Consider the following 22,184-nt stretch of genomic DNA (forward strand, 5'->3'; position numbering starts at 1 on the left):
ACTCTGTTAGAGGATCAGTATCTCTCTCTCCTTTATCTCTGTAGTGGATGTTCTACTCTGTTAGAGGATCAGTATCTCTCTATCCTTTATCTCTGTAGTGGATGGTCTACTCTGCCAGAGGATCAGTCCAGGTGTGCAGTGTGTCACCAGGTGCTGAGGAATCCAGTCTCTATCACCTGTGGACACAGGTTCTGCAGACAGTGCATCACCAGATACTGGGAGAAACCTGCTCCTTCAGGAGACTATGACTGTCCTCAGTGTAGAAAGAGATCCAGAACACGTCCTGTACTACAGTACCTGAGTGAACCTGATGATGCAAGAGTCTCTGAAAACAGTAATACCACTTGTACACGTGTGCTAAGTCAATACCTCAATATGATTTAAATGTAGTTAACTACAATAATAGAGATAATATAAGTTACTGTAGTTGTGGAAGATCCATGTTTCATCCTGTCAAAGAATGTGTCTGATACACATCCTTTTTACTCTTCCCTCTTAGTGGATGACAGCCTGCAGAGAGCCATAGTAAACCATAAAGACAGTCTGAAAAGGAGGTATGAATGTGTGAAAGAAGGCAAGGAAAAAGCAGGGCATCAAACTCCCCTCAACAGGATTTACACAGAGCTCTACATCACAGAAGGAGAGAGTGAAGGGGTTAACAATGAACATGAGGTGTGGCAGCTAGAGACAGCATCCAGGACACCAACCTCACATGACACAGCAATCCACTGCAATGACATCTTTAAACCCTTACCTGGCCAAGAGAGAAGCATCAGAACCGTGCTGACGAATGGCATCGCTGGCATTGGAAAAACAGTCTCTGTGCAGAAGTTCATCCTAGACTGGGCTGAAGGGAAGGCAAACCAAGATGTGGATATCATATTTATGCTTCCTTTCCGGGAGCTGAACTTGATTAAAGATCGGCTGTACAGTCTTCTCAGACTTTTAAATGACTTCCACACAGAACTAGACATAGGCAATGCAAAGAAACTCACTGCCTGTAAAGCTATGTTCATCTTGGATGGTTTGGATGAAAGCAGATTTCCATTGGATTTCCAGCATATTGAAATGGTGTCTGATGTCACACAGGCATCGTCTGTTGATGTTCTGCTAAGAAATCTCATCAAGGGAAATCTGCTTCCCTCTGCTCTCCTTTGGATAACTACTCGACCTGCAGCAGCCAATCAGATCCCTTCAGGGTGTGTTGACCAGGTGACAGAGGTACGAGGGTTCAATGACCCACAGAAGGAGGAGTACTTCAGGAAGAGATTCAGTGATGAGGACCTGGCCAGCAGAATCATCTCACACATAAAGACATCAAGGAGCCTCCACATCATGTGCCACATTCCAGTGTTCTGTTGGATTTCTGCAACCGTCCTTGAACACATGTTGAGGACCGACAAGAGGAGAGAGATGCCCACGACTCTGACTGAGATGTCCATACACTTCCTGCTCATTCAGACCAGCCTGAAGAACCAGAAGTATCATGGAAGAGATGAGATGGATCAAGAGGATCTCATGGAGTCAGATAGGGACATTCTTTTGAAGCTGGGGAAGCTGGCGTTTGAACATCTGGAGAAGGGTAATCTCATGTTCTATGAAGAAGACCTGAAAGAGTGTGGCATTGATGTCAAAGAAGCCTCAGTGTACTCAGGATTGTGCACACAAATCTTTAAAGAAGAATCTGTGTTATTTCAGAGAATGGTGTACTGCTTTGTTCATCTGAGCATTCAGGAGTTTCTCTCAGCTGTCTACATGTACCATTGTTACACAACCAAGAACATGGATGAACTGAAGCCCTTCCTCAAGAGAAAGTCTAGAGCTGCGTCTGAAGAGCTAACCTTGCATGACCTGCTGAAGAGTGCTGTGGATAAAGCCTTGGAGAGTAAGAATGGACACCTGGACCTTTTTGTCCGCTTCCTTCATGGCATGTCACTGGAGTCCAATCAGAAACTCCTACGAGGTCTGGTGACACAGACAGAAAGCAGTCCAGAGACGTCGAGAAAACAATCCGATCCCTTAAGGTGATGCAAAGGAAGAACATCTCCCCTGAGAGGTGCATCAATCTCTTCCACTGTCTGATAGAGATGAAAGACCATTCAGTACAGGAGGAAATCCAAGCATACTGGAGGTCAGAGGACAGATCCAAAAACCTCTCCCTTGCTCACTGTTCAGCGTTGGCCTACATGCTGCAGATATCAGAGGAGGTTCTGGATGTGTTTGACCTGAAGCAATACAAGACATCAGAGGAGGGTCGTAGGAGACTGCTCCCAGCTGTAAGAGGCTGCAGGAAAGCTCTGTAAGTATTCATGTAAATAAAGCACACCAAAATAAACTCTTAAAACTTCTTAGGGCTGAAATCCCGTTAACGGGATGATATGAAAACAGCCAGTGAAAGTGCAGGGCGCCAAATTCAAAACAACAGAAATCTCATAATTAAAATTCCTCGAACATATATGTGTATTATACCGTTTTAAAGGTAGTCTTGTTGTTAATCCCACCACAGTGTCCGATTTCAAATAGGCTTTACGGCGAAAGCACCACAAACGATTATGTTAGGTCACCACCAAACCACAATAAAAACAGCCATTTTCCCAGCCAAAGAGAGGAGTCACAAAAAGCACAAATAGAGATAAAATTAATCACTAACCTTTGATGATCTTCATCAGATGACACTCATAGGACTTCATGTTACACAATACATGTATGTTTTGTTTGATAAAGTTCATATTTATATAAAAAAATCTGAGTTTACATTGGCGCGTTACATTCACTAGTTCCAAAAACATCCAGTGATTTTGCATAGCCACATCGATTCAACAGAAATATTCATCATAAGTGTAGATGATAATACAAGTTATACACATGGAATTATAGATATACCTCTCCTTAATGCAACCGCTGTGTCAGATTTCAAAAAAACTTTACGGAAAAAGCAAACCATGCAATAATCTGAGAACAATAGTCAAATTAGCCGCCATGTTGGAGTCAACAGAAACCAAAAATTACATGATAAATGTTCCCTTACCTTTGATGATCTTCATCAGAATGCACTCCCAGGAATCCCAGGTCCACAATAAATGTTTGTTTTGTTCGATAATGTCTGTTATTTATGTCCAAATACCTCCTTTTGTTAGCGCGTTTGGTATACATATCCAAACGCTCGTTCTGGTCGAGCGTTACTTCGGACAAAAACTTCAAAAAGTTATATTACAGGTCGAAGAAACATTTCAAACTAAGTACAGAATCAATCATTAGGATGTTTTTATCATATATCTTCAATAAAGTTCCAACCGGAGAATTCCTTTGTGTCTTGAGGAGCAACAGAATGCAAGTGGATATCATGTTGAATGCACGTGACCATAAAATGGCTGACACCTGTTCATTCGGTTCTTATTCAGTCCCACAACACAGTAGAAGCCTCATTCAAATTTCTATAGACGGTTGACATCTAGTGGTAGCCCTAGGAAGTGCAACTTCATTCATATCTCAAGGGAATTTCAATGGGAACTGTGTTGAAAACCTACCAACCTCAGATTTCTCACTTCCTGTTTGGATTTCTCCTCAGGTTTTTGCCTGCCATATGAGTTCTGTTATACTCACAGACATCATTCAAACAGTTTTAGAAACTTCAGAGTGTTTTCTATCCAATACTAATAATAATATGCATATATTAGTAACTGGGACTGAGGAGCAGGCCGTTTACTCTGGGCACCTTTCATCCAAGCTACTCAATACTGCCCCTGCAGCCATAAGAAGTTAAACTATAATTAAAACTGATTTAAAAAAAGTTGTTGCTGGCCTCCCTAGTGGCACTGCATCACTACAGATCCTGGTTCGATCCCAGGCTGTGTCGCAGCTGGCCGCGACCTTAGAGACCCATGAGGTGGCGCACAATTGGCCCAGTGTCATCCGGGTTAGGGGAGGGTTTGGCCGGCTGATGGGTCCTTGTCCCATTGCGCTCTAGCGACTCTTGTGGCGGGCTGGGCGCAATGCATGCTGACACGGTCGCCAGTTGTACGGTGTTTCCTCCGACACATTGGTGTGGCTGGCTTCCAGTTTAAGCGAGCAGTTTGTCAAGACGCAGTGCTGCTTTGCAGGGTCGTGTTTCGGAGGACGCACAGCTCTCGACCTTCGCCTCTCCCGAGTCCGTATGGGAGTTGCAGCAATGGGACAAGACTGTAACTACCAATTGAATACCACGAAATTGGGAAGAAAAATGGGTGAAAAAATAAATACAATTAACAAAAAAAGAAGACAATTAAAATGAAATAAAATTGCCGCATCAAGCCGTGTATCACGTTTTAAGATATGACACAAATGCAGACAAGGTTGAAGAAACGAAAATGTATTCCTATAACAGGGCAATGCAAACGACAGGTCAAGGCAGGCAGGGGTCAATAATCCAGAGAGGGTGTAAAGGTACAGGACGGCAGTCAGGGTCAGGTCAGGCAGAGGTCGGTAATCCGGAGTAGTGGGGAAAAGGTACAGGACGGCAGTCAGGGTCAGGTCAGGCAGAGGTCGGTAATCCGGAGTAGTGGGGAAAAGGTACAGGACGGCAGACAGGGTCAGGTCAGGCAGAGGTCGGTAATCCGGAGTAGTGGGGAAAAGGTACAGGATGGCAGTCAGGGTCAGGTCAGGCAGAGGTCGGTAATCCGGAGTAGTGGGGAAAAGGTACAGGACGGCAGTCAGGGTCAGGTCAGGCAGAGGTCGGTAATCCGGAGTAGTGGGGAAAAGGTACAGGACGGCAGTCAGGGTCAGGTCAGGCAGGAATAGTCGAAACTGGGGAAAAACGAAACTATAGGAAGGACAGGAGCAAGGGAAAAGAGCTGGTAGGTCTGACGAACAAAAAGAACTGGCAACAGACAGAGAACACAGGTATAAATACACAGGGGATAATGGGGAAGATGGGCAACAAGCACAGAGACAGGTGAAACAGATCAGGACGTGACACCATGTATGAATGGTGTACACATTAGTCGTGCACTGGTAACTGTGTAAGGAAGGGAAGCTAAACGTACCGTTATAATAACTTGTCTGTCATGGTATTTACTCTGTGTTGACAGACTCACTGACTGTGAACTCACAGACACATCCTGTGAAGTGTTGGTCCCAGCTCTGTTCAAACTCCTCACACCTGAGAGAGCTGGATCTGAGTAACAATGACCTGAAGGATTCTGGAGTGAAGCTCCTCTTTGCTGGACTGGGGAATCCCCACTGTCAACTGGAGACTCTGAGGTCAGTGTTATTTTACTTGATCAGCAAGTGATAATTGTTCAGTACATCCATGTGTTGCTAATATAATAATGGGCCTTAATTGAGTGACTTATTTAAACTCACAGCCTGTAAAGCTATGTTCATCGTGGATGGTTTGGAGTCTATACCTGACGTTGTGTTGCTCTAATTAAACCTGGAGTCTATACCTGACGTTGTGTTGCTATAATTACACCTGGAGTACGTTGTGTTGCTCTAACTAAACCTGGAGTCTATACCTGACATTGTGTAGCTCTAATTAAACCTGGAGTCTATACCTGACGTTGTGTTGCTCTAACTAAACCTGGAGTCTATACCTGATGTTGTTAATTAAACCTGGAGTCTATGTTGTGTTGCTCTAATTAAACCTGGAGTCTATACCTGACATTGTGTAGCTCTAATTAAACCTGGAGTCTATACCTGACATTGTGTAGCTCTAATTAAACCTGGAGTCTATACCTGACATTGTGTAGCTCTAATTAAACCTGGAGTCTATACCTGATGATTCTTGAACAAATTATAATTCAAACTGATCAAATAAAGTTGTATGCACAGTGTTCACATTAGTCATGCACGGTAACAGTGTTAGCAGGGAAAGCTAAGCGTAACATAATACAACCTGTCTGTCATGGTATTTACTCTGTTGGCAGACTCACTGACTGTGAACTCACAGACACATCCTGTGAAGTGTTGGTCCCAGCTCTCAGTTCAAACCCCTCACACCTGAGAGAGCTGGATCTGAGTAACAATGACCTGAAGGATTCAGGAGTGAAGCTCCTCTTTGCTGGACTGGGGAATCCCCACTGTCAACTGGAGACTCTGAGGTCAGTATTCCTGTAGTTGGTCAACAAGTGAGAACCTTTTATTAGATCCAAATGTAATGGTTTTATATTAAACTGTTTACTCTGTATTGACAGACTCACTGGCTGTAAACTCACAGACACGTCCTGTGAAGTTTTGGCCTCAGTTCTCAGCTCAAACCCCTCACACCTGAGAGAGCTGGATCTGAGTAACAATGACCTGAAGGATTCAGGAGTGAAGCTCCTCTCTGCTGGACTGGGGAATCCCCACTGTCAACTGGAGACTCTGAGGTCAGTAATCCTGTAGTTGGTCAACAAGTGATAACTGTTCACCAGATCCACATGTGTTTATAAAGGACTGAAATACACAATTTAATGTAAATCTGACAATCCACTCCCTTTGACTGACAATAAAGCTGCCACTTTCTTTTCACCATCAAAAAATAGAAGTTTTAAATCATGTTCAACTCTGCAGGTTGTCGCTCTGTGGAGTCGAAGAGGAAGGCTTTGATTCTCTGGTCTCATCTCTGAAGTCAAACCCTTCACACCTGAGAGAGCTGGACCTGAGCTACAATCACCCAGGAGACTCAGGAGTCAGACTGCTCTCTGCTGGACTGGAAGATCCACACTGGAGACTGGAGAAACTCAAGTATGTAGAGGGTTTGTTTTAATCTGTGTTGATGATTGACATACTGTAATAAAGCTTGAGACCACCTGAGTGGAGAGACAGGTACTGTTGATCAGAGTAGACCACCTGAGTGGAGGGACAGGTACTGTTGATCAGAGTAGACCACCTGAGTGGAGGGACAGGTACTGTTAGATCAGAGTAGACCTCCTGAGTGGAGGGACAGGTACTGTTAGATCAGAGTAGACCTCCTGAGTGGAGGGACAGGTACTGGTAGATCAGAGTAGACCTCCTGAGTGGAGGGACAGGTACTGTTAGATCAGAGTAGACCTCCTGAGTGGAGGGACAGGTACTGATGATCAGAGTAGACCACCTGAGTGGAGGGACAGGTACTGTTAGATCAGAGTAGACCTCCTGAGTGGAGGGACAGGTACTGTTAGATCAGAGTAGACCTCCTGAGTGGAGGGACAGGTACTGGTAGATCAGAGTAGACCTCCTGAGTGGAGGGACAGGTACTGATGATCAGAGTAGACCTCCTGAGTGGAGGGACAGGTACTGATGATCAGAGTAGACCACCTGAGTGGAGGGACAGGTACTGGTAGACCACCTGAGTGGAGGGACAGGTACTGGTAGACCACCTGAGTGGAGGGACAGGTACTGGTAGATCAGAGTAGACCTCCTGAGTGGAGGGACAGGTACTGATGATCAGAGTAGACCTCCTGAGTGGAGGGACAGGTACTGGTAGACCACCTGAGTGGAGGGACAGGTACTGGTAGAACACATGAGTGGAGGAACAGGTACTGATAGATCAGAGTAGACCTCCTGAGTGGAGAGACAGGTACTGATTAGAGTAGACCTCCTGAGTGGAGAGACAGGTACTGATCAGAGTAGACCTCCTGAGTGGAGAGACAGGTACTGATCAGAGTAGACCACCTGAGTGGAGGGACAGGTACTGTTGATCAGAGTAGCATAGTACTATCACCATCTTTGTATTAAACAGTATGGCGTCAGAGGTCTGAACACACCAACACACAAACCACAACCTGAGAAAAACATTTAGATACAGTACTTTATTACGTTCAAGTTCATAGGATAACGTGGATAAGATGTTGCCTATTAAATGTCAAATAAAAAATGTTGCACAATATTCCAAATGCCTGTATCGCAGAATCATTTTTATGAGCGTTTATGTCCGCTTGTTTTCATGTTGTCTTTTTGGTCTCGTTCGCTCCTTCTCTGCTGTGCACCTTCCCATTTTCACCAGAGATCTGTATCATGGGTATAACCAGATAATATTTGTGAAATGCTTGATAGAGTATGTGATGTAAACTGTTTATGAACAAACAAAGTAAAAACTCAAATAGACGTCTAGAAAAAGATCAAACCAAGTTTATTCACCCACTGGGTCAAACAACTGCAAAGACAAAGCATGATTACACAAGCTCATATATTTATATCCTCCTACTAGGTGGAGTCAACTCCTTGCACATCTAGACAGCCAATACATCTCTGTTGCTAGGCAGGAACTTAAGTGGTTCTGTCACTGGTGTAGTCACGGCCCTGTCTGATGCTAGAACCTTTGTGGGAGTTGAAGTGTATGCATGTGAGAGATAGGACTTTAGTAGGAGGGTCGTTGGGGTGGGCCTCTCTGGCACCCCTCCCAGAGGTATCTTCTCACTTCATCTGTTGTCTTGACCTCGAGCTGAATTACTCACTCCTCCCTAGTTCCTCAGCTGGCCTGCCTTATCAGGAACTGAAAGTGTTGCCTGTAGACTCCCTCCTTAGGAACAGAATATGAACTTTCTGGACTTCCCCTTGTCTTTCTGGACTTCCCCTTGTCTTTCTGGACTTCCCCACTCAGTACCTTTCCATACACCAAATTCTTATCCACCCATTAACCCCAACATGTAATCAGTAAGTTCTAGTATGGTAACTTGAATAAGTATATTTTTAAGCTAAAATCCAACAGTCCTTCCTTTTTGAATAGTAACTCCATACTGTTCAATATTATACAAACTTTGAATGACTTATAAATGAACAGAAAATAAAATATGATTAATATTCTCATCAAAAAGAAAGGAGGACCAAGGCACTCTTCATATAATTAATTAAAATGCCTTTATTAGTATGGCATGTTCAATAGAAACAAAGTTTTAAAAACCGACGCGTTTCGGCTGCATGGCCTTCGTCAACAAAATTGATTGGACACACCTAGTAAGCAATACTACACACATTAAAAGGTGAAATACTGTAGCTATGTTATAATAAAAATACAACTCCAAGCTAGAAGTATCAGAACACTTAGAAAGGTAGTTCTAACCTTAAATATGACTGGGAGAAGTGTCAAGAATAAGAAAGCAATATATTCCATAGTACACTACAACACAGCGAAACATGAACAACAACAGTCTATATACATAGCTGAGGGCAATTGAGCAAAATGTCCACTAGATGACAGCAAATGGAGCTCAGCCGCAAGTTATTACAGGAATTATAACGCGTCGACTATTTCTCTCTAAACCATATACCTTTGACTAATCCGGAAACTATCACCTCGAAAACAAAACGTTTATTCCGTTCCGTATTTTATCTAACGGGTGGCATCCATGAGTCTAAATATTCCTGTTACATTGCACAACCTTCAATGTTATGTCATAATTACGTAAAATTCTGGCAAATTAGTTCGCAAAGAGCCAGGCGGCCCAAACTGTTGCATATACCCTGACTCTGCGTGCAATGAACGCAAGAGAAATGACACAATTTCACCTGGTTAATATTGCCTGCTAACCTGGATTTCTTTTAGCTAAATATGCAGGTTTCAAAAATATATACTTGTGTATTGATTTTAAGAAAGGCATTGATGTTTATGGTTAAGTACACATTGGAGCAATGACAGTCATTGATTGATTGTTTTTTATAAGATAAGTTTAATGCTAGCTAGCAATTTACCTTAGCTTACTGCATTCGCGGCACAGGCAGGCTCCTCGTGGAGTGCAATGTAATCAGTGTTAGAGCATTGGACTAGTTAACTGTAAGGTTGCAAGATTGGATCCCCCGAGCTGACAAGGTTAAAAATCTGTCGTTCTGCCTGTTCCTAGGCCGTCATTGAAAATAAGAATGTGTTCTTAACTGACTTGTGTTCTTTAAATAAAGATTAAATAAAAGTGTAAATAAATAAATAGGCAAATCGGCGCCCAAAAATACAGATTTCCGATTGTTATGAAAACTTGAAATCGGCCCCGATTTAATCGGCCATTCCGATTAATCGGTCGACCTCTACTCTATACTTATACCCAGACTTTCCCCTCAGGCTGCCGGTTTTACATGTGTTCGGACGCGATGTCATCCTCACTTCGCCTCTGTTTTCCCAGACAAACCCTCCCCCCTCCTGAGTCTAGGATGTACAATGAATCTCTGTGGCTAGGCAGGTGGTGCTATCGTCCCAGCCAGAGTCCAGAGCCTTTGGTGCTCCTCCACACATGTCCATCTCTTCTTATCAGTAGGGAGTATACATTATTGCACCTTGCCTCAGTCCATTGTTAATTACCTGGACTCATAAACAGAGCTATTTGAGAATAAGCAACCCATTCCTATTCAAGTGAATATCATGATGCAAAACGTAGAGAGAATACAATAATATAAAACAGTGAAGCGATAAGACAGTGTTGTAGGGCAATAGTTCACAATCTATAGTATTAGCTCTATCATATGACTCCTATCTCACCCTTAGGGAGATCATTCCATCTAACCCATAATACGTTCATCACTACTGCAAGGCCAATTATATAGTTATAAACATACTAAAACTTGCTCAAGTCAATTAGTCAGTTTCCAACAGTCCCTCATCTGGAACAATGATCACTCACATGTTCCACGCCACCTAGAATACATATTGACTTGAACAGGGAAGAGAGAGAATACATGTTTAATCATTTCACACCACCTTTGATGAGAAGGAGATTGGGGCAAAGACCGTCCATCCGATCTGTTCTATGACAATGGGACGCTAGATCTTCACTGGGCTCTATGAACATTTGTTCCCTGTTGGATATCCCTCTCACTTCTACCCAGTCTTCCCCGATCATCAAAGACAGCTCACTAGCACCCTCTCCTTCATCCTCATCCTCAGGTGTCAAAGCAAGACTCAGACTACGAGCCTTGTAAGTAATTAATTGGACCGTATCGTCCAGAAAGCCATATGTATTAATGCGCTTTAACATTAGGATTCTGATGGCATCTTAAAACAAAGCCCATAGTATCGATGTTCCAATAATGGTTAGCCCAAGCTACAATCTAGTGGGTTCTCGGTGAACCTCCCTCTCAGAGGTCAGGAAAAGATCACGTTTCCTCGGAAGAACCCTCCCTAGACTCACTGGGTTCTTACAAATATTTAATTAGTTTTAGAAACCACCTGCAGGATGAGCAGTGCAACCTCCCTCACTTTGTCCTCACAGTTTAAGAGCAGTGCAACCTCCCTCACTTTGTCCTCACAGTTTAAGAGCAGTGCTCTGTCTCTCCTTCTCGCCTTTCCGAATCATTAGAACTGTTGATAAATTATCCAAACCAAATTTAGAATGATAGACTCAACGTGAAGAACTAAGGACTATCACTCAAATTTAAGACCCTCAACTTAGTACACACCGACACTGTCAGAATGTACATTTACAGACGGGGGGGAAATATATACAGTACCAGTCAAAAGTTTGGACAAATATACTCATTCCAGGGTTATTCTTTATTTTTTACTATTTTCTACATTGAAATAACACATATATGGAATCATGTAGTAATCAAAAAAGTGTTAAACAAATCAAAATATATTTAGGGTGCAAAGCTGTCATCAAGGCAAAGGGTGGCTACTTTGAAGAATCTCAAATATAAAATATATTTTGATTTGTTTAACACTTTTTTGATTACTACATGATTCCATATGTGTTATTTCATAGTTTTGATGTCTTCACTATTATTCTACAAAATTAGTAAAAATAAGCTAATAAGCTATTCTTCCAAGCTAGAATCCAACAAAACAGACGGGTGTACTTTCTTGGGGACCTGAAAATTGACTGGTTTTCATCAAGCTGTCCACTATTTTGTTTTATTTAACCAGGCAAGTCAGTAAAGAACAAATTCTTATTTACAATGATGGCCTAGGAACAGTGGGTTAACTGCCTTGTTCAGGGGCAGAACAACAGATTTTTACCTTGTCAGCTCAGGATTTGATCTAGCAACCTTTCGGTTACTGGCCCAACGCTCTAACCACTAGGCTACCTGCCGCTCATGAGGAAGTTTTTCACTGTAACCAGTGCCTGTAATCTGGTTCTGGCTATTAATCAACCTACCGTGGTGTTTACAAACACTACAGAAACTATATCATCCACGTGTATTGATCACATTTTTACTAATACTGTAGATCTTTGTTCTAAAGCTGTATCCATACCCATTGGATGCAGTGATCACAGTGGCTATATCCAGAAAGCCAAGATTCCAACAGCTGGGCCTAAAATAGTTTATAAGAGATCATACAAAAGAGTTACCTGTGACTCTTATGTGGATGATGTTAAACATATTTGTGTGTCTGATGTGAATAATAAGGAGCATCCAGACGCTGCACTTGATGACATTGCTTCTTCCGATTATTGATAAACATGCATCTGTTATGAAACTGACTGTTAGAACTGTTAAGGCTCCATGGATTGATGAGGAATTTTAAAACTGTATGGCTAATAAGTCTGGCTGCACATCTGACTGGCTGATATAGTGCAAATTGAGAAATGATGTGACTAAACTCAACAAAAAGAAAAAGAAACTGTATTATGAAGCCAAGATCAATGATATAAAGATTGATGGGGAAACAACTTTGGAGTACTTTGAATGACATAATGGGCAGAAAGACAAATTCAACTCCATCTTTCATCGAATCAGATGGCTTATTCGTCACAACCATTTGATGTTGCCAATTATTTTAATGATTACTTCATTGGCAAAGTGGGCAAACTTAGGCAGGAAATGCCAACAACAAACAGTGAGCCATCGTATTCATGCATAAAAAAAACGAATAAAATGTGTAAAAAAAAAACCCCAGCATTGTAAGTTTTAATTTTGTAAAGTTAGTGTGGGAGAGGTGGATAAAAAACTAGCAATATTGTTAAACTCCTAGCATTGACAACATGTATGCAAAGCTACAGAGGATGGTAGCTGACTATATAGCCACTCCCGGTGGGTAGCCAAAGTCATTCTACCCAAGAATGGTAAAGCGGCCTTTACTGGTTCTAACAGCCGACCTATCAGCTTGCTGCCAGCTCTTAGCAAACTGTTGGGGAAAAATTGTGTTTGACCAAATACAAATACAATAAAATGTGTTGTTTTGTCACACAACACAATGCCACAGATGTCTCAAGTTTTAAGTAAGCGTGCAATTGGCATTTTGACTGCAGAGTTCACCAGAGCTGTTGCCAAATAATTGAATGTTAATTTCTCTACCATAAGCCGCCTACAATGTCGTTTTAGAGAATTTGGCAGTATGTCCAACTGGCCTCACAACAGCAGACCATGTGTAACCACGCCAGCCCAGGACCTCTACATCCTGCTGAAGAGTATTTCTGACTGTAATAAAGCCCTTTTGTGGGGAAAAACAGATTCTGATTGGCTGGGCCTGGCTCCCATGAATTTATTTAAATCGACTGATTTCCTTATGTGAACAGTAACACAGTAAAATCTTTGAAATTGTTGCATGTTGCGTTTATATTTTTGTTCAGTATAAATTGTTGTTTTTTGTCTGTAATGTCTTTTTTGTTATGTGTCAGATCCCAGTAAGGCTATCGCCATTGGCGTCAGCTAAGAGCCAATTTATCCTTGATCTGAAAATGTGGTCGGAGACTCCATATGGAGGGTCTGATGCAATTGTGGAGCCTCTGGAGGCTCGCCGAGGCCAAATTGAGCTCCGTACCGCATCGCTATGCGCCTCCCAAATTTTGTAACAATGCAGAGGGCTCCGTATAGCTCTGCATTGACATGATTGGTTGACGGTAGGGGGGGCGGGAGGTCCTGTATAAACAAGCTCACTTCCATGACAACTCCCTTCACAACAGCTCTGCGCTGCTCGTCGAAACGCAAGAAGTATGAATGCCCTGACTTTTGCACAGGCCGTGTCACTGTAAATGTTGCACGGCCAATGCAGACATCGGATTGACCGTGTATCGCCTTTAAAGGCCTCATCTTGCTTCAGTTCAGCTGGCAGCTAACCAAAGTTTGCTAGGCGAACCAAACGAGTGGCAATAGTACTGTTTGTCCATTTTGAGACTCCGTAGCCTCAAAGTAGTCAGAATTAACCTAAAATAACTCAAATCTGCCATACATTTTTACGTTTTTGCAGAGGAGATCTTAGTCGCGCAGTTTTACATCTAACTACGATGTTTGGTGCAGTATTTCTCAATGAACAGATGTCAACAAAGACTTTATTGAAGAATTCCTACAGTTGACCAATCATGGACAAAGGGGAGTACAGTCGTGGCCAAAAGTTTTGAGAATGACACAAATATTAATTTTCACAAGGTCTGCTGCCTCAGTTTGTATGATGGCAATTTGCATATACTCCAGAATGTTATGAAGAGTGATCCGATGAATTGCAAAGTCCCTCTTTGCCATGCAAATGAACTGAATCCCCAAAAAACATTTCCACTGCATTTCAGCCCTGCCACAAAAGGAGGCTTCAGGACGCCCAAGAAAATCCAGCAAGCGCCAGGACCTTCTCCTAAAGTTGATTCAGCTGCGGGATCGGGGCACCACCAGTACAGAGCTTGCTCAGGAATGGCAGCAGGCAGGTGTGAGTGCATCTGCACGCACAGTGAGGTGAAGACTTTTGGAGGATGGCCTGGTGTCAAGAAGGGCAGCAAAGAAGCCACTTCTCTCCAGGAAAAACATCAGGGACAGACTGATATTCTGCAAAAGGTACAGGGATTGGACTGCTGAGGACTGGGGTAAAGTCATTTTCTCTGATGAATCCCCTTTCCGATTGTTTGGGGCATCCGGAAAAAAGCTTGTCCGGAGAAGACAAGGTGAGCGCTACCATCAGTCCTGTGTCATGCCAACAGTAAAGCATCCTGAGGCCATTCATGTGTGGGGTTGCTTCTCAGCCAAGGGAGTGGGCTCACTCACAATTTTGGCTAAGAACACAGCCATGAATAAAGAATGGTACCAACACATCCTCCGAGAGCAACTTCTCCCAACCATCCAGGAACAGTTTGGTGACGAACAATGCCTTTTCCAACATGATGGAGCACCTTGCCATAAGGCAAAAGTGATAACTAAGTGGCTCGGGGAACAAAACATCGATATTTTGGGTCCATGGCCAGGAAACTCCCCAGACCTTAATCCCATTGAGAACTTGTGGTCAATCCTCAAGAGGCGGGTGGACAAACAAAAAACCCAAAAATCTGACAAACTCCAAGCATTGATTATGCAAGAATGCCCAGAAGTTAATTGACAGCATGCCAGGGTGGATTGCAGAGGTCTTGAAAAAGAAGGGTCAACACTGCAAATATTGACTCTTTGCATCAACTTCATATAATTGTCAATAAAAGCCTTTGACACTTATGAAATGCTTGTAATTATACTTCAGTATTCTATAGTAACATCTGACAAAAATATCTAAAGACACTGAACCAGCAAACTTTGTGAAAATGTATATTTGTGTCATTCTCAAAACTTCTACGTCTGTAGACTTTGGCTCCCGAACTTAGGCTTGTGTACCCGAACAGCTATAAAAAAAAAACTTACCGAAGTCCGTCACCCCCCCCCAAAAAAACCAATGTTGTCATAATATATGCACAAACTCTTCTGAACTGTTTCGACTGGGAAGCAGATGCTTTAATGGGACGCCTTAATGGGAATCCAAATAAAATGTCTGCCTGTGTGTGTTCGTTTGTGTGCGAGTGTGTACATTTACTGTCTGTTCTCCGGCTCCCCTCACAGTGTGGAACCTGGTGGAGTGGAAACAATCGAACCTTGGCCTAGAAAATGTGAGTGTTGACTGTTGTGAAGAATTAGCTTGTTATTATTCAGTCTTATTTCAAGATGATTCAAATAAATATATTGTTTCAGAGCTTGATAAGTGAGTTATGCATGTGTGGTTACACACTAATAGGACTTCACTTTGTTGTGGTTATATTTTGATGTGTGTGTTTTATATGACCATAGAGTATATGCCTTTAGAAATGATTCATACCCGTTGACTTATTCCCCATTTTGTTGTGCCACAGCCTGAATTCAAAATTGATAAAAAAAATAACCTAATGACAAAGTGAAAACATGCTTTTAGAAATGTTTGCAAATTTATTGAAAATTAAATACAGAAATATTTAATTTACATAAGTATTCACACCCCTGAGTCAATACTTTTTAGAAGCACCTGTCACGCCCTGACCTTCGAGAGCCTTTTTATTTCTCTATTTGGTTAGGTCAGGGTGTGATTTGGGTGGGCATTCTAGTTTTTCTATTTCTTCGTTGGCCGGGTAGGGTTCCCAATCAGAGGCAGCTGTCTATCGTTGTCTTTGATTGGGGATCCTACTTAGGCAGCCTTTCCCACCTTTAGTTTATAGGATCTTGTTTTTGTACTGCTGCTTTCCAGCCCTACAGAACTGTGTGTGTCGTTTTGTATTTGTTGTTTTTTCGGTGTCATCAAAGAAAGATGTACGCCTACGACGCTGCACCTTGGTCCGATCCTTCTATCGACGAACGTAACAGCCTATATACCTGGATTGTGCAACATTTGCCCATTATTCTTTTCAATAGTCTTTGAGCTCTGTCAAATTGGTTGTTGATCATTGCTAGACAACCATTTTCAGGTCATGTCATAGATTTTCAAGTAGATTTCAGTAAAAACTGTAACTCAGTCACCCAGGAACATTCACTGTTTTCTTGGTAAGCAAGTCCAGTGTAGATTTGCCCTTGTGTTTTAGGTTATTGAATTAATCTCCCAGTGTCTGGTGGAAAGCACACTGAACCAGGTTTTCCTCTAGGATTTATCTTTTCATTTAATTAATTTGTAAAAAAAAATAAAAAAAATAAATAAATAATTAAACCATTGACATTGTGTTATTGTGTATAGGCTGTTGGATTCGGCTAAACTTTGAACATTGAGATATTAAAGACATGATAGATCAGATGCATAGTATATAAAGGAGTGAGAAGTTAATGGTTCTTTGTAGAAAGAGAGAGTGGCTATGAAATGTGCTGGATGGACTGGAGGGAGTCACGGGAGTGTGATAGGTGATAGGAGAGGACATCTGTGGATTAGGGGAAGGAGGGGTTGAGGTCAGGAGGTCAGGTCAGATCCCCTGAAGGGAGTAATAAGGGTTTAGTATCCTGTTACCCTCTTCCTGTGGAACCAGAAGATGTAAGGATTGGAGAGAAGGAGGAGTGTCTAAAGTGGAGTATATATACTTGTAATGGAGGGAACATGTCTGTCTGAATACAGCTGTGTCGGTCCTTTGGGAAGAATTAAATTTGGTTAAGCTTCTCTTGCGTCCGTGAATTATTTACTCTGAAAGAAATTTACCTAACAAGGCCATTGACAAAAAAATCTCAATTTAATCAATTTTGAATTCAGGCTGTAACAATAAAATGTAGAGCAAGTCAAGGGGTGTGAATACTTTCTGAAAGTACTGATCATTAAGTCTTAAATTAACTTTATATGAAGATTTACAATATATTGTGTCTTGGTGTCCCCCATCAGATGACTGTGATCTCACACTGGACCCAAACACAGCAAACGAACAGCTCTCTCTGTCTGAGGACAACAGAAAGGCGACACGTAGGAGAGACAAGCAGCTGTATCCCGATCACCCAGAGAGATTTGAGATCTGGAAACAGGTGCTGTGTAGAGAGGGTCTGACTGGGTGCTGTTACTGGGAGGTAGAGTGGAGTGGGAGAGGGGCTTACATAGCAGTGACATATAAAGGAATCAGCAGAAAAGGAGTGGGTAATGACTGTGTGATTGGATTAAATGACAAGTCCTGGACTCTGCTCTGCTGTGAGAACCGTTATACTGCCTGGCACAATAATAACTCCAATACCATAGCCGCTCCCTCCTCCAGCTCCAACAGAGTAGGAGTATATCTGGACTGGCCAGCCGGCACTCTGTCCTTCTACAGAGTCTCCTCTGACACACTGACCCACCTGTACACATTCACCTCCACATTCACTGAGCCCCTCTATCCAGGGTTTAGGTTTTACTATGACACCTCAGTGTCCCTGTGTCAGGTGTAGGGCTGACCCCATTTAGTCGACTGGTCGATTGTTTGGTCGATAGGCTGTTGGTCAGCCAAGATTTATTTAGTCAAGCAGTGGCAAATATATATAAAAATGTAATGGCACGTGAGACAGCTGTTTGATTGACTTATCCATTGTGGATGTCGCAGGGATGGAACACCTTGTTATTTCACCTTTATTTAACCAGGTAGGCCAGTTGAGAACAAGTTCTCATTTACAAATGCGACCTGGCCAAGATAAAGCAAAGCAGTGCGACAAAAACAACAACATAGAGTTACACATAAACAAACGTACTGTCAATAACACAATAGAAAAATCTATGTACAGTGTCTGCAAATGTAGAAGAGTAGGGAGGTAAGGTAATAAATAGGCCATAGAGGCGAAATAATTACAATTTAGCATTAACACTGGAGTGATAGATGTGCAGATGATAATGTGCAAGTAGAGATACTGGGGTGCAAAAGAGCAAGAGGATAAGTAACAATATGGGGATGAGGAATTTGGTTGTGCTATTTACAGATGGGCTATGTACAGGTACAGTGATCGTTAAGCTGCTCTGACAGCTGATGCTTAAAGTTAGAGAGGGAGATATAAGACTCCAGCTTCAGTGATTTTTGCAATTCGTTCCAGTCATTGGCAGCAGAGAACAGATTTTATCTGCAACTGTTTTGTCGAATTTGCCTATGACCTGTAAAAGTTAAAGGAAGTTTCCCTGGTTGACAGCCATGTCGTTTTCTATGTCTCCTCTCTGTGAAAGTCCCTGGTATTCAGTGTAACGCAGTGACTCCACAACTGCTCTCATATACTCTCTGTTCTCTCAGACTATTTTCGAATGTCCATCACTTAGAGCATTGCATATTGTTGAGCCAGACTCTTTCTGAATAGTCCACTCATTCCACGCTGTCATTGCATATTTATGATCCACACTAGCATTGTGTGTCTTGAACGAACTTGTCGCCTTCTTCCAGTTCTGGTAGCCATCGTGGGTAAATGTCACTTTCTCTCCACCATGGTTTCCTGGATGTTGAAAGTGGCGGCATACAAAACAGAAAGCACGGTCATTTGAAATAGAATATTCCAGCCATTTGTAATCCTCATATCATCTACGATTCAAGTAGCGATCCTGCTGTCCAACTTTTGTGGCTGGATAACACAGAAGAAGAGGGTGCCTTGGTTCTTCAACAGGTGACTGGCTTAAATCAGAGGGAGCGGTGGCTGTGCTAACAGCGCAGCTAACCGTGGCTGTGGAGCAGCTAGCAGCGGCTGGAGCTGCTAACCGTGGCTGTGGAGCAGCTAGCAGCGGCTGGAGCTGCCTCACGTCGTGGCTCACGATTTTCTCTCTCCGACTCATCTTTCTTATCTCCCTGTCTGTGTCTGGATTTTCATTTTCTACTCGCACTCTTCTCTTGATCAGAAAACGGTCCATCGCAACGGGGCGAGATGGGCGACTAGCTAGCTAGAAGTTAGCTCACATAATTCAGCTTCTTGATATGACACACCTGTCAGGTGGCTGGATTTTCTTGGCAAAGGAGAAATGCTTAGTAATGCTAACTCGGGGCGGCAGGTAGCCTAGTGGTTTGAGCGTTGGACTAGTAACCGAAAGGTTGCAAGATTGAATCCCCGAGCTGACAAGGTAAAAATGTGTCGTTCTGCCCCTGAACAAGGCAGTTAACCCACTGTTCCTAGGCCGTCATTGAAAATAAGAATTCGTTCTTAACTGACTTGCCTAGTTAAATAAATAAAAAATAACAGGGATGTCAACAAATTTGTGCACAACATTTGAGAGAAATAAGCTTTTTGTGCGTGTAGAACATTTCTAGGATATTTTATTTCAGCTCATAAAACATGGGACCAACACTTTACATGTTGCGTTGATATAATTTCCACCTCCAGAAATGAGCCCAATAAGATATTGGTAAAAAATTACGTTAAAAGGATTTTAACATATTGGACCATATAACCTGTATAGATGGTCTATTATCAGATGTTAAATGATTTTAACATATTGTACCATATAACCTGTATAGATGGTATATAATCACATGTTAAATGATTTTAACATATTGGACCATATAACCTGTATAGATGATATATAATCAGATGTTAAATGATTTTAACATATTGGACCATATAACCTGTATAGATGGTCTATTATCAGATGTTAAATGATTTTAACATATTGTACCATATAACCTGCATAGATTTTCATTTACATTTTAGTCATTTTATTACATTTTACATACTGAGACAAGGATATCCCTCCCCGAGCCTGGGCGTGAACCCAGAGACTCTGGTGGCGCAGCTAGCACTGCGATGCAGTGCCCTAGACCACTGCGCCACCCGGGAGGTGGTCTATTATCAGATGTTAAATGATTTTAACATATTTTATTTGCTATCTTTCTTACCATTATCTGTGTATTTGCATTTCAATGTGATTTCAACCATCATTTTTCTGTGGGATTGTCATGTTTATTCAACTTTAGTTTTAGAAGTGGGGGGGCATAATTTTTTCATTATTATTATGTAAAAAATTGTTGGATAACCACTCCAAACACCCTACCAGACCTATCGGAGGAATCCACATGGTCCCAAAGCACACTGTTGCCTCGTTTTGTATCACATTCCAATTATAAAACTGGGGGGGGGGGACAAAAATGCAATTTCAGAATGTGGAGGGGACATGTCCCCAGTGAAAGTTGCACACCTGGATAACTGTATCACTGGCTGTCTCATGGAGAGAGTGAGGGAGGGTGTCATGGTGGGATGGCCTGAACTCAGAGTCTGATTGAATAACAAGGGAAACCACAGTAACTGGAGTAAAACATGGTGGAACAAAGCCAGCTGGCAGTAACTTCACTGACTGCTGTTTGCCTTGGTTTTTACTTAGATTTTGTAGTTACAGCAAATTTGAAACTCCATGTTCTCTGAAACAGAAGGTAATAGAACCCGGACACTTTGTCACAAGATATAACAGAAGATAATTGAACCAGGACACTTTGTCACAAGATATAACAGAAGGTAATTGAACCAGGACACTTTGTCACAAGATATAACAGATACTACTAAGCCTGATTTCAGTCTGAACTCCTCTTTGACCAAATGTGTAGCAGCAGTTTGCAATTGTATGGCAGAATAGCTGTGCACATAACCCTAATACCTCTTCATGGACTACAGTTGAACATTGTCTTGTTTTAGGGTGTGACCTGGTATGGTCTGATTGAATTACAGCAGTTATTTTAACAATGCTGGTTATAAATATTGTTGACATTCATCCAAGGAGACCTTGACTTGCATTACACTCACTGCAGAAAAACATTCCTATAAATGACCCCTAAAATACTGATACTGCACTCTGCCTTGGTATGACCTTAAACAGCTAAATGGGTAATGAAAAAGCTAAGTACTGTCGTGTCTTTGACTATGCCAGATTAATTGCTATGACATGCTATTCTATAAAATAATTTCTCCGTAATGAATATTACCTGATTGAACTAATCATGTAAATATGAATTAACTAGAGAGGGACACCACAAAAGAATATTTATAGAGCTGTTATCTTTCGAATAAACTCTTAAAGATTTAGTAATATTTTACTAAATAGCAGTCACATTAATCGTCATTTTATTCAGTCTCATCTGAAAGTTGTAAGTCCTTGATTATCTGCAAGAATCCTGGCTAACAAGTTGAATCAGCAATACAAAATTGGGTTTAATTATTTATTTACTAAATACCTAACTAATCACACAGAAACACACATACACAATTAAATCATAACTTGATCACAAATTACGTCACAGAAAAACGTCCCTAGCGGGCGGAATAGATATGACAGCTTGTTACACAAAGGAAAGGGGGTTGAGTCCTAGTGAAAGAGCGGGAGACTTGAGACTTGAACATAGGCGAGCTGTACTATCGTAAATACAGTATCTTATGCATTCTAAATTACCGCCCATTTGAAGAGAAAATGCAATGAATATTTACTTTGAGCTGCGCTTCAGTAGGTTGGTGGTAGATGGCCCGTGTCGCCAACCCGAGTCCTCTGTCCTTTGAAGAATGTCTCTGGTAGTCACGGGAACGTTGTGTGTATTAGACGGGATACTTGGACTGTCCTTCCGAACCTGCGTTTAGCTGTTGCTAACTCAAAGGCTAGGAGATATCACTTCTGTAGTGAATACGAGTTCAAAGTTCATACCATTCACAATCAAAGTCCATGCTGATGTTGGCTTCATCTATAGTGA

At 42.0% G+C, this 22,184-nt stretch overlaps 1 pseudogene; it reads left to right on the plus strand.

The window, feature by feature from the left end:
• LOC120040158 overlaps window positions 1-18,194 on the plus strand; it is a 24,173-nt pseudogene extending 5,979 nt beyond the window's left edge.
• The last annotated feature ends 3,990 nt before the right edge of the window (window positions 18,195-22,184 follow it).

This window comes from Salvelinus namaycush, unplaced genomic scaffold (assembly GCF_016432855.1).
Source record: "Salvelinus namaycush isolate Seneca unplaced genomic scaffold, SaNama_1.0 Scaffold33, whole genome shotgun sequence".
In the NCBI taxonomy this organism is placed as follows: Eukaryota; Metazoa; Chordata; class Actinopteri; order Salmoniformes; family Salmonidae; genus Salvelinus; species Salvelinus namaycush.